Raw genomic sequence first — 14,504 nt, forward strand, 5'->3', positions numbered from 1 at the left:
AAATTGAAAAAACAACCCAAAAATAAAAAGTGTTGATTCTACACCACCATTTTTTTCAGAGTAAATTTTCAATATTTTTTTAAAAATAATAGTAAAAAACAATAAAAGTCATTTTGTTTGGTGCAAAAAACACTTTGAAATCGAAAAGTGTTGGTGCCGGAATAATGCCTTTTTTCAGGGTACGTTTTCAACATTTTTTAATAATGACGTTAAAAATAAAATATCATGACTCTGAAAAACTTTAAATTTCCAACGATTTTCAAGCATGACATTAACGATAAAATATCACGTCCTTGAAAAGCCTTAAAATTCCAACGATTTTTAAGCATGACATTAAATTTAAAATATCACTTCTTTGAAAAACCTTAAAATTCCAACAATTTCAAGCATGGTGCAAAGAAAAAATATTTATAACTGTTTTCAACCATAACATTAAAGATAAAATATCACGACTTAGAAAAGCATTAAAATATTGACAATTTTTCAGCCATGGAATTAAAACCAAAGATTATGACTACAAAACAATCTTAAAATTTCAAAATATTTCAAGCATGACATTATGGAAAAAATTTATGACTAAAAAAACTTTAAAAATGAACACCTTAATGAAAGAGTTATTATATTAAAAGTATTTTTTTGAAATGCTAAATGTATAACGATTTTAAAATCTTAACCTAAGACAACTTGATACATTGCAATTTTTTTTTTAAAATCAACTATCAAATTGACACGTAGTGTAGGTGAGAGCTCAACCCATTGTAATGAAAACTTAAAGACCAACCATGAAATTAACACACTGTGGGGCAAAACAGATTCATTAAAATGAAAAATTTAAAATCAACTATCAAATTGCACATAATGGGATCAAGTTGCTAGACAAACATCGACATGGATCCTACAATACATATATAAGAAAACAAAAATTCAAATATTGAAGAAAAAACAATAAAAAAACACAAAAATACAAAAGAAAACAAATATTCAAATATTGAAAAAAAATAAAAATAATAACAAGTAATAAAATAAAAAAACATGACCAAAAAAGTCAATAAAAAATATATAGAAATGCAAAAATTCAAATATTGAAAAACAAAAACACAAAAATAAAAAAGAAAACAAAAATTCAAATATCCAAAAAAATAAAGATAAAAAATAATAACAAGTAATAAAACATAAAAATAAGACAAAAAAATCAAATATAAAAAATATATAGTAATGACAGTAAAAAAACTATAAAATGTAAAAAAAATTAACCACAACATGTAAAATTAAAAAAAAAAAAGAAAAAAAGAAGAAAAAAAGAGTAAAATAAAATAAAAACCAAATAAAAACATAAAAAAATAAGAAAAAAAATTACAAAAATAAAATACAACATTAAAAAAAATAAAAACTTAAAAAAAAAAATTCCTTGGCCACCCTCAAGGCCTAACAGAGGGAAGGGGGACAATTCATGACAAAAAATAAATTAAATTTCATAAAATATATCAAAAAAATAAAAAATAAAAAAACAAAAAAACCATAAAAATGTAAAAAAATAAAAAACCAAAATTAACTTGTAAAAGGAAAATAAAAAAAAATAATAAAAAAAAAATATAAAAAAAAAAAAACAAAAAATTTAAAAATATATATAATTTAAGAAAAAAAAAAAAAAAAACCATTTTATTTTATTTTTATTTATTTATATTTTATTTATTATTATTTTTTTTAAAGTTTAAAATAAAAAATAAAAATTAAAAACATCATTTAAAAAAATGTTAAATAATTACAAAAAAAATAAAAAAATAAAAAATAAAAAAAAGAAAAATTGCAAAACAATTAAAAAAAATTAAAATTAAAATTAAAAAAAATAAAAAATAAAATAAAAATAAAAAATACTTAAATTTAATTTAATTTAATTTTTTTTAATAAAAATTAAAAAACAAAACTTAAAAAAAATAAAAATAAAAGAAAAATTCAAAACAAATTAAAAATAAATAATTTAAATTTAAATTAAAAAAATTTGAATTTAAAAATAGAAAAAAATTTAAAAATAAAAATTAAAAATAACAATTCAAGGAAAAAAAAACCTCTACTCCTCCTCGTTGCACCCCTCCCTCCTCCAACCCCCGCCTGCACCCCTGCCCCATGGCCCGTCCCTCACCCTCGGTCCTCCCCTCTCCCCTCCCGAGTGTGGGGAGTGGAGGGGAGAAGGGTGAGGGAGGGATGCGAGGGAGGGTAGTGGGGAACCTAGCGACCAAGAGGCCACAGGCTGGGGGCCCGAGTGGGGAGGGTAGGTGGGAGGGCTACCCAACGACGAAGAGGCCACAGGCTGGGGGCTCGGGTTGGGAGGTGAGGGGGCTGGTGCGAGGGTCGGGAGGGGGCAGGGGACGGGAGGGGTGGGGGAGCGGGGCGAAGGAAGGGGTGGGGTGGCGAGGAGAGGAGGGGGGTTGAGGGAGGAGGAGCGGAAGGTTTTTTTAATAATATATATATATATATATATATATATATATATATATATATATATATATATATATATATATATATATATATATATATATATATATATATATATATATTTATTTATATTAATTAATTAATTAATTTATTTATTTTTGAATTGTTTTGTTAATATGTTTTGAATTTTTTTTTGTGTGTGTGTGTTTTTTTTTGAATTCTAATAATTTATTATTATTATTATTTTTTAATTGTTTTGATTTTTTTTTGGTCCTTTTAATTTTTTTTCTTTTTAATTTTATGTTATTTCTTTATTTTTATAATTTTAATTTTAAAAAATAATTCTTAAATTTTTATTTTATTCAATTTTTAATTTTTAATTTTGTTTATTTAAAGTATTTAATTTTTTATTTTAATTTTTTTTCTTAATTTTTTATTTTTTGGGTAATTATTTAAGTTTTTTTCTAATGAGGTTTTTATTTTTTATTTGTTTTGTTTAACTTAAAAAACATGTTTTTAGATTTTTTTTTTTTTTTTTTGGTTTAATTTGTTTTGTTTTTTTAAATTATATATATATGGATTTGAGAAATTTCTTTTATTTATTTCTTTTCTGTTTTTGTTTTGTTTTTGATTTTTTGTTTTTGTTTTTGTTTTTGTTTTGTTTTGTTTTGTTTTTGTTTTTGTTTTTGTTTTTCGTTAATTTTTTATTCAACTTTTTTTATTTTTACCAATTAATTTTGGTTTCTTTAACATTTTTATAAGTTTTTTGTTTTTGTTTATATATATATATTTTTTGTCATGTATTTATTTTTATTTTTATTTTATGTTTTATTACTAACATGAAAATCACCAACATTTAAAAAAATTTATGCACACTTAATTCATTAAAAAATTTGAAGTGTAAAAACTAAGCCCTTTAAAAAAAAGGGTTGATGCTCATCAACACTTTTCAAAATCAAGATGAAAATCACTAGCAAAAAAAAATGTTCACACTTATACATACAAAAATTTAAAGTATAAAAAATAAGCCCTCTAAAAAAATGTGTTGATGCTGCATCAACACTTTTCAAAATCAGCATGAAAATCACTAACATTTAAAAAAATTATTCATACTTGATACATAAAAAAATTTAAAGTGGCAAAAATATGCTAAAAAAAAAGGCGTCTTCTGAATCACCATTTTTCAAAATCGAGTGATTTTTTGCTACCTCAAAAAAACGGGTACTAGGTCATCTTCTCGTTTGATCGGTAACTATATTTGTTTCTTTCAAAGGTGTGGCATAACTTATTACAACATATAGCAAACCCTAGAAACATTTCAAACAAATATAGATCTACAGGGTATCTATCAACTTTCATAATTCATATGTTAGATTTCCACTAGGAATTCATGCAAATCGTAGATTTCATACAAAAGAACCAATTAAAACGAATCACAACTTAGTCATTAACATGATCAGGTTCCACTAGGGTTAGTTGCAAACCCTATATTTTCAATCAAAGATCAATCCCAACCAAAAGTCAGATTTCAACAATCTCACACAAATCTCAAATCATCATATTTTCATCATACATAAGATATTTTTACTTCTACTAAGGTTTAACTCCAAAACCTTAGAATTTCATTATCACGATTTCAACAATCATTATATAAATAAATCTCATATTTTTATATCACACATACTAGAGAATTTAACTACTACCAGCGTTTGGCTGCAACACCCTAGATTTCCAAATATCATCTTAGAATCTCAGACAAGGAATTATATTTAATCCTAAGACTTATGACCATCAATAACTAGGTCAACACATATATCTAGGAATTGATTACCATGAATAAGAATATTGTATGTGAGACAACATTAATACATTAGACATACACTGACCTAGACCAAGCTAGGGTTTCGACCAAAAGGACACATCTATATATACCTAGGGTTTCATTCCTAAGATCTTGCATTCATAACAAAGGTTTTGCTTATAGTCCCAACCAAACCCTAAATATCTAGGGTTTCATAACACAACAAAGAAAACCCTACTATTCCAAAATTTCAAAGGTTCAAGATCTTAGAAAAACATCATTCAACCCTAACAAGTTAAGATTTCATGATCATACCGAAATCCCAAACATGACATCATCAATAAGAAATTAAAATAGCATTTCACAATATCCCTAAGTAGTTTAGGGTTTCATACATTCACATTAGCATACCCTTAGGTTAGGGTTTTCAGAGAACCTGCCTATGGTTCTACAAAATCAGCTAAGAGTAGAAGTGGGGTAGATTTATCAAGTGAAGAATCACCCAAAATAAGAATCAATATGATTCAATATGGATAGACATAACAATGTTAGTAAAGGATTGTCAAATGAATAAACATTTACAATAAAGAATTCAATGTTTTTTAGTTTAAGGCATACCTTTGATTCTTGACAAACCTTATCTTGTGTGGATTTCTTCCATACACCTTGATGATATAGTAGATGTCTTCCTGATAAAGACAATAGAGGGAGAATGGTGATTAGTATTAATATAATAAAAACTAAATGAGTACATGAAACCTAAAACTGAAAGGGAATGCGATTCTTATCTTTGGGAGTTGTTGGGGGCTCCCTCCAAAGCTTGAGAGATACCTATAAATTTATAAAAATAATAAAAATGTCTTTTCCAAAATATGTTAAAGACCTATAAATTATGTAACATATAAAATATGATATCTAAAGCTACAAGCAAAGGACATAGGAGTGTAACTCCCTAATTTCATATTCTAGGGGCATGACTTTTTTTGGGTCTCCTTCTTCAGCAAAGTTGGCTTGATCTCTTTCTCTCTTCTTGTTTCTTGGGTTTTCGGGACAATCACTCCTATAGTGAATTTTCTTATGACATTGATAGAATTCAACCTTAGACATGACAACTTTCTTCCTTGGTCATTTCGGTTTCATTCCTTTATGTTGTGCAATGTAGGCATTTGATACTCCTTCAGGATTGGCAGCTAATGAGATCCTTAATTCTTATTGACTGCAAGTAATCCATAGTTCTTCAAAGGTTGGAGCTACCTTCCAATTGTTAAGTCCTTCAGCAAATGCACCCCAAGTAGGTGGAAATCCTAATAGGGTAGTGATCACGAGTTCTTTGTCTAGAACAATTTAATCAATGGCCAAAAGATCATCCCTGATTCTTGATATCTTCATAAAGAAGGATGCCACTATGTCTTCTTAAGTCATATTTGTGGTCCTTAGCTCATTCTTCAAACTTGCTACTTAACAAGGCTTCATACATTTCCTGAGCATGATTGATGTTAGCTATGAATGGGATAAGGTTGTCCTTTATTCCTTCTACCATTAGAGTCATGGCCACCAATTCTAGTCCCATGAATTTCACTTTGTCATCATCCCTGGAATCCTCTATAGGCTTCTTTACTTTTCCTTTGACCAAGTCTAGTACCTTGTTCTTTTCAAGGATGAGGTCAATCCTCTTCTTCCAGGACCTATATTTAGAGGCTCCTTCAAGTTTATTTTCTCCCTTGATTGTGTTATAAATCTTCCTCGAATATAGTAGATTCCTTCCCCGAGATAATCCTTTTGATTGGTTCCCTGATCAAGTGCTTGAGATTGCCTTTTTCTTCTCTCTTCACCAAAGCTCTGATACCATGTTAGAAAATCAGAAAGGAAAAAGATTTTCTTATTATTGTTAATTACTTGTGATGTTTCTTGTTATTACAATTCTTTATATCTTCTTTGTTTTAGTTCATTAAGCAATTAGAAAAAGCAACAACACATAAAATAATAGACACCAGATGTAGGCACTATGCCAGGGAAAAACCCCCCTCGAGGGGAAAACCTAGTCAAGAAATTATTCCTTTCAATAAAATTCTTTGAGACTCTTTACCCTAGACCAAGACCAGGCCTTCCCTCAACACCAAGTCAACGTCCTAGAATTTCGACCCCTTTCCAGCAACTTCGACTAGGAAACAACTTTTGGCAACTGGCAACTTCTGGCAATAGTGAAACTTGGAAGACTTCGATCTCCCAATCTAGGGCATGAAACAAAGAGAGAGAGAGGTATCAAAATTTTGATTTTATTCTTCTCCTTAGAATCCACCCAACTCGCACTTCCTTTGGCTTCTCGGCAACAAACTTCATACTTTTCCCAGATACAAGAGATATCAAACTTCTTGTGAGAGAGTATGTTCCAAATGAATTCAATGTGCTTGTATTTATATGCTCCACGTGAGGTCAAATTAGGGTCCTTTTTCCAACTTGATTTCTTCTAGGTTGACTTGGTGTGGAGGATACATAAATCATATTTGACTCAATACTTAACCTTTTTACATGATTCAAAAGCCCAAGAAGGTTCTCTTTAAAAGTACAATGGCTCTATTAAATCATAATAAATCCTAGAAGTCCTCAATGGTGACTTTTACCTAAAACATGGTGACCCAAGCATGAAACCCATGCTTTAATAAGTCATAATAAGAATAATAAAACATACATTATTTTGACAAGTACATTACACGATGGCTCAAATACATTAAATGAATACTGAAGCTAGTTACATTTTCCAACAATTCCATAATTTTCAAAGGGTTTTCAACATGATTCAAGGGTATCAAACCAATGATTTTTTACTAGTTTTACATAGGCATTGATCCAGGTGGATATTGGTGGCCACCCACCTATTCCACTTGGACCCCCACCATTATTTCTTTCAGTTTCCTTAATTGTAGAATAGTTTAAACAAAAGAAGCATGACTTTGGATCTGCAAATTGGAAGCAAGGAAAGGGTGCCCCCAAGCCACATAAAAAAGGAAAAATCCAAGGTGGGGTGACCTAGGACAACCTGTTGGATCCGCAAGCAAAAAGAACACCACGAAGACAAAGAAGGACACAAGAAAGTGGTGTGAGTTCCTGTTGAAGCCCCGAAAATCGTTGTATCAACATTGGGGGATAACCACCCGGTCCGGACCTTAATACAGCTCCTTTTCCGTTTGGAATGGTGGCTCCGACTGGGGATAATGGGACCAGTTTCCCAGTAATGAATAAAAAGGGTGGATAAATGATTGATTGTCTAATCTAATGATAGGCGAATAAATTAATCTATCAGAAAAATAAAAGAAATACTACTAATCCCGGGAACTATTGTACTTTGAAATGTAGCGCTTGATGATCAATGTCTATTGACAGGCATATAGATGACCCTATCTAATAGACATAGACATTTATTCATTCAAGGATTACTTTGCTTAAATAGCTAAACAAAGTGATTAACATAATATTGCTACACTTATCATTTATATCATCGATACACATATGATCAAAAGAAAAGCATACTATAAACATCCAATAGTGGAGGGAATAAAGAATGCTGTTAAAACACATACATATATCCGATAATAGCAAAGGCGATCAAATGACAATTCATATAAAAAGAATCAATTCAGACATAGATAATAGTACCATATGAGCTGTGAGTCACTCCCAATATCAATCGCTATTTGAGATTCTTCTTCCGACTCAGAAATATTTTCAAACAAAGACAGTAGTGCACATTCGCATAAAAGCTTCCTTGCCAAAATCAGAATAATTGGTTCAATTTTACAAAAGAATATGCCTGAAGTACAGTAGTGCAACTTCAGGCTTTAAGTCATGTACAAAACTTCTGACCCTTTCCAAATACATGAAAGGGTCTATAAATACTAAATTAAGCTAACTATCTATGAAACTGAAATCCTACTTAATTGGTATCAAACGATCTTGAATATCTCCTTCTCAGCAATCTGGCAGTCGGCGGCATGAATCATCATGTAGGCTATTTGCCTTTAAACCTGAGCTAACATATCGCAAGCATTGGCTCCACTTCGGGCGATCTATTGAGGCGAGAGTTGAGTTGGGCGGCATATGTGGCATCCTGAATATCGGGAATAATATACCCGATTGCATCTGTAAGGCATTTGAGGGCGGATCTCTGGCTATGTGGTTTGACTAAGAAGAACCAATAGGCATCCCATGTTAAACTGTTAATTCCTGCGATTAATCTCCCATTTTTCTCTAGTTCCGGATATCATGACTGCTCCAATATTTTCGCCGCTTTCAATTTACCTGGAGTGCATTGGGAAATCATGTTAGACAAGTAGAGAGTATTATTAATCAATTCAACCAAATTACTTGTGGTTGATTTGCATCTTGAAACTGCTCTCTCCGCTTTCATTAATTGGGATTGCCATTCTGTAAATAATATTTCCTTATGTGATTCTAAAATCTTAGGTAAATTAGCCGCCTGTCCCTGATCGGTATCTTGCCACTCAAGAAAATCAGTTAATGTTTCATCGGCTTGATCCAAATATGTTCTAGCTTTTTCTGATTTTTTACTTATCGATGTCATCAAATCGCATAATGGTTCCGACTAGGTGATTTGTTCACATAAAAGCTTTATCTGTGTTATCAATGCCTTATTTATCTGTAATGCCTCTACTTTGAATTCAGCTATCTGCGGAAGATTCTTTGTCTTCTCTAGCTGGGCTGATAGTTGAGTAATCTGCTCATCTTTTGACTTCAGCATTTGTTCATTTGCTGCCTTCAGCTGTGCCAATGCCTCAGACAACTCTTTCTGCTTTTGGACTGCGCTGTGATCAATCCTCTGTTTCTCTTCTTGCAATTGTTGAGTTAATTGATTATTTATTTGCTATTGTGTTAACAATTGTCGTTCTGCCTGCTCTGCCTTCTGCTGTGCTTCTGTTAGTTGCGCTTGCAATGAAAAGATCTCCTGGTCTTTTGTTTTTAATAGAAGACTCACCTCTGATGCCTTGTCTATTGTTGCTACCGAATAAGCTCCAGCATATTGTGATAGTTTTGTTAGGCCGTCAGAGGGGTCAAATTCCTCCTTCCAAACCACATTGCCCGTCACCGTTTGTTCTGGGAATAGGGAATGTTGATCAGTCCTTCTCCTCTTCCTCTGTCGTTTTACCACAGCTTTGTGTCTTGGGCTATAGAAGACATCCAAGGGAGGAATTTCTTCTATCTGTAAAATAATTTGATCGGAGGGATCCTTTGGGATTATCTCTACTTCTTTTGAACTGGGTAGGCCGCTGGTTCCACTTGGAACCTGTTTTGAAGTGGTTTCCTGTGTATCTGCTGCTTTTGATGTCTCGGTATCTTTAGAGCATTCAAGATTACTGATAATTGAATCGAATTACTGCCATTCCTGGAGCAATTTCGGGTCAATTTGAGTATCTACATTCACCTCTATGCTACTCTGTTCCTGCTCTTTCGTCTGGGTTTCCTCTTGCACTTTCTCCTGTTCTTTTGATGTAACCGGAGGTTCCTTAGTATGTCGCTGTTCAGGCTCGCTTGATTCTGTTGCTGGGGTTGTTGCTAACAGATCTAGAGGTAGAGTTTGCAACCTCTGTTCTCTAAGTCTGTTGAATTCAACTAACCCTTCATCTTTGTATTCCATTATGGCCAGCGATCTAACTTGGTACATTGATTCAGCTGAGGAGAACAGGTCATCAAACTTATCCTCTTTATGGTCAAACTTTGTCAATTTGGCTTGTTCAAGTGCATTATAGGCGACTTTGTTGGGATCAAATCGCCTATTAGGGAGAGTTGCTAGAGTTAATGACTTCATCTTTGTAGCTTCTTTCTCTGCATGTTTGAAATCATGCAAAGTGTAGACACCACATCTCAGAGGAAAAGAGGGCCAGACCTGCTTCTTATTTTTCTTTAGAGTTTGTGTAACTCCTTCGGAAATAATCTGATAGGCTATCTCCCTCGCCAGTAGTTTATCAAGTATGTACAAAGGAAGGACATGAGGTTCGGCTTGGCTACCGAAAATTCTTATATAAGTAAATTTTTCCTCTCCAAACCATCTTCCTATTGATGTCAAATCAATTCCTGCTTGATAAGAAATCTTGGGAGCAGGTTTATCAAAAATAAAGTAATGAATGGGTAACATAAAGCCATTGCAGACTTGGTATAAATGGTGCTTATAGGAAGTTTTCCACAATTTCTAATGGTATATGTGAATAGGCATGGAGTCTTGTGCAGTCCACCTCCAGCCGAGCACAGGAAATTCAGAATTAAAACACAGGGTCTCTAGTATATAACCACTGTAGTAGAATGGGGGAATAAGCCTTTCGGTGACACGGGTTTTAGTTCTAAAATCAAGAACTGCTGTTGCTAGCTTATCTGACAGTATAGTTACCCAATCCATTATTTCACTATTACACGCCGCTTCCATCAAGGGAACCATTTCTATAGTGAAATTAGCGGAATCGTGCAACCCCCACAATCTACACATCATTATCCCAGCATAACAATAAGGAGAACATAGGGAATCAACAAAGTACTTACCAGAAGTTTCATGCTTGTGTTTTGCCAGATTTTGCCTCCAATCCCGAATGGGTTCGGATTCAGTTTCGTTCTCATTTTGGAATTTCTCCAGAAATGCCTTATTGTACTTCTTCTCTGGCGCAAGCAAATGATACATTTGCCTCAAATCATTAGCTTGAAATGAACCGAAGATTCTCCCATCTCTGGTGCAGAAGGTTCTGTCTGTGATTGGGATTTACTCAATTGCCCACCTCACTACATCCGTATATGGGAGAATTTGTTCCCGAGCCGCTATCCGATGAAGGAAAGAGTTGGCTAAGTCCTTTAAAGTAGCATCATATTTTCGATTGGTATCCGCTGTGGCTTGTACTGCTGTCACCTTTGGTTCTTCGGCCTCAATCAAATTATAGGTACTTTGCCAAGTAGTTCTGCCGAGTCCTGAACATGTAGTATCAGATATCAACCCTTTCTTTTTAGTTCCTGGATCAGCGACAGGTTGTCCTGGGGCTGGTGAAGGGGAAGCGATTGCAGTTTTCTTAGACTTCTTCCCCTTTCTGCTTGAATCTATTACTTCGGAAGAAATCTGCACAGGAGTAAAAATGAGTGTAACACGAAGAATTGGTAGCGAAAACCAAATACGAGCGAGATATATTGATCAATGCACGATGAAGGATTAACTTAAAGTGGCCGCGGATACAATCTGTGAAAAGATTTTTAAGCTTACTATTTCATTAAATGGCCGTTAAAACCTGCCAATCCTTTAAATGCCCATCATATCGTTTTATTGGCCGAATGATTTGTTTAAGCGTGCCTTGGATGTTTTGGAGGTTGAGCGCAGGTGAATGACAGTTTGGAAGATAAAGCCTTTAATACGATTTAATCGTAATATCCCCACTTTAACAATTCTTGAAGTTCGTGCTTTTGGCTTTATCGCAATCGGCCGTCGGGGGAAAACTTAAATCGTTATATTGGTTCCTTTTGGAATCCCCGATCGCCGATAGCGATATCGCATCGCATCGGGAGTATTAAATGGGCACTTTGAAAAGCATGCATGGTACATCCCCGATCGCCGATAGCGATATCGCATCGCATCGGAACGAAAGGGACTTGATCGCATCGCATCGGAGCGAAAGGCACTTGATCGCATCGCATCGGAGCGAAAGGCACTTTTGTTATGGAAACTTATTATTGCCGATATCCGATAGCCTATTGCATGTTGTCGCGTCGGAGAAAACCAATGGGTCTTTAAGTTATGCCTCCTTTGTCATTGCGATATGCGATCTTGCGATCGCTTTATTGCAATGATAAAAGATTAATTATTTATATTATAAGACCAAATAATTGGTTTGTCAAAAAGGTTTTGTAATGCTTTCATTTTGTTTTCGGACCTTTTTGAATAATACAAAGTTGATACCAATTAAAATAAAAAGGGACCCATTTCATATTATAGTTTTGTGAATAAAAATGATATGAAATGGAGGGTTGTTGTAGAGCACAATAATTGGCGATTCACTGGAAGAAACAGTTATCTCTGAAAAGTACGGAAATACTTAAACTTTTTCAAAATAGAGTTCTCATCAAAGGGGAAAATTCTAATATAACTAGGTATATATGCATTCCGAGTAAAATGAAACTATCTTTGCTAATTTCCTCTCTTGTTTAAAATTAGATACATTCTAAGTTTTAAATTGGCTTCTATTGGTTGATAATGATAAAACAGAAAACCTTTCCAAATCAGCTTTTAGAATTGACTCCTTTGTCATAGGTAGAGCCTCTGCTGCCAGCAAACGTTCATAGTTTCGACAGGGATACCTTTTAACCATGTTATTGTCCATTGTCCCATTCATTTCAGAGTATGATTAACATAATGAATTCAAAACATGCTTTTCATATTTTGCGTTTCTTTTCTACTTTTATGTTATTTTGTAAGATAAAAAGCCATTGTCCTGGTCTGGTGACCAGCTGAGTGACAATGCCATTCACTGGTAGTAATTTAACCGAACAAGCTGGCTCGTGATGAGACCCCTTGTCTTATAATTCTAAGTCATTACCCTGTTTTGGTATGCAGTATTGGTAATGTTGGTTAAACTATTTCCCTATGATCATGGTAAGCAGGCTTGTAATAAGACCTCTTATCTTTTATATCAAATATTTTGGAATTACACCCTGAGTAATCATAAGCTTTGGTGAGAGGGATGGACAATTTTCTCCTTAAGAGTAAATGGATGACAAGGTAAGAGTTAAAGATGCTGAAGTTGGATTAGTTCCTATTTTGATATTGATAACCTTTATTTGTGGCCAATCTGAAACATAGAATGATTTACAATATTTCTAAACTTTGAGAAGCGTTCACAAAAATTGAAGTGTGGTTTCAGAATGCAATTACACCTAATTTCCTAGAAATTATCCTTTTTGTTTAAGACTTCTATTATTTTAAAAGTAAATATCAACCCTACTTGTTTTGAGCAACTTTCAAGTGCAGCAAAGGTCAATGGAAGATACCTTACAACTTTATTTTCTAATGATCCTACAAACTACAAAATTCTATATTAAAAAAAGGAGAAGGGGTTACCTCCTCAATTGAAGAATTTTTTTAAGATAAGGCCATTAACAGGGAGAGAATCTCTCAAACCTGATAAATCTTGTAATATAAAGGTCGAATGGCCTATCTTCTCACAGATCTGAAATGGCCCAAGCCACATCTTCTGGAACTTGGTGTGTTTTCCCTTGTCCTCATGGGCTTTATCCCATTTCAGAACTAAATCACCGACTTGAAATTGTTTTGAACCGGATGAGACCGAATCAAAGGATGACTTGATGATTTGCTGATGTTTTGCGTGAATAACCTTGGCTTTTTCTCTTTCCTCTTCTAATTTTAAAATTTGGTCATGTCTAAGTTGAATAGAAGAAGAAGGGATTTCTTTAATAAACTGGACTAGGGCTAGAGAAGGAAGGACAAGATTTTTTGCTAGCACTGCTTCTTTTCCATATACGAGATTGAATGGAGAAGAACCTATGGAAGCTTTCTGTGTTATCCTATCAGCCCATAGTGCAAATATTAAGGATTTGTGCCATTTTTTATGATTCTGTTCGATAGTTCACTTAATAATTTTAATCAGATTTTTATTTGTAGACTCTGCTAAACCATTACCCTGGGGATAGTAATTAGCAGAATATTTTAATTTAAATCCTCTTTTAATAGCGAAATCAAACATAGCATTGCCTGAGAAATAAGATGCATTATCAAAAACAAGAGAATTTGGGACACCAAACCTGGTAATGATGAATTGATCTATTAATTCAATAATTGCCTCAGAATTTGTTGTCTTTAAAGGAATTTCTTCAACCCACTTAGTAAAATAATCAGTAGCAGTAAGGATATACTTATGCTGTTTGGAAGAATGTGGAGTAATTTCTCCAATGATATCCAATCCCCATTGCTCAAATGGTTGTTCAATGTTGACTGGTTGCAAAGGGAAAGTTGGTTTTCTTTGTCTTCCACTAGAAGTTTGACAATTTCGGAATTTACTTACATATTCATGAGCATATCTAAATAGAGTGGGCCAGTAATATCCAGCATGAATGATTTTGTGGGCTGTTGTATCAGCTCCAAAATGTCCTCCTGCTGGTCCATCATGTAATTCTTGCAAAACCTTTTGTGCTTCAGGTTTTTCTAGGCATCTTAATAAGATTGAATCATAATTTTGTCTAAAAAGCACATCATCAATAATTGTGAAATTTTTTG

This window comes from Pinus tabuliformis, chromosome 8, assembly GCF_031772625.1.
Source record: "Pinus tabuliformis cultivar Carrire ecotype Pingquan chromosome 8, CPIR1, whole genome shotgun sequence".
Lineage (NCBI taxonomy): Eukaryota > Viridiplantae > Streptophyta > Pinopsida > Pinales > Pinaceae > Pinus > Pinus tabuliformis.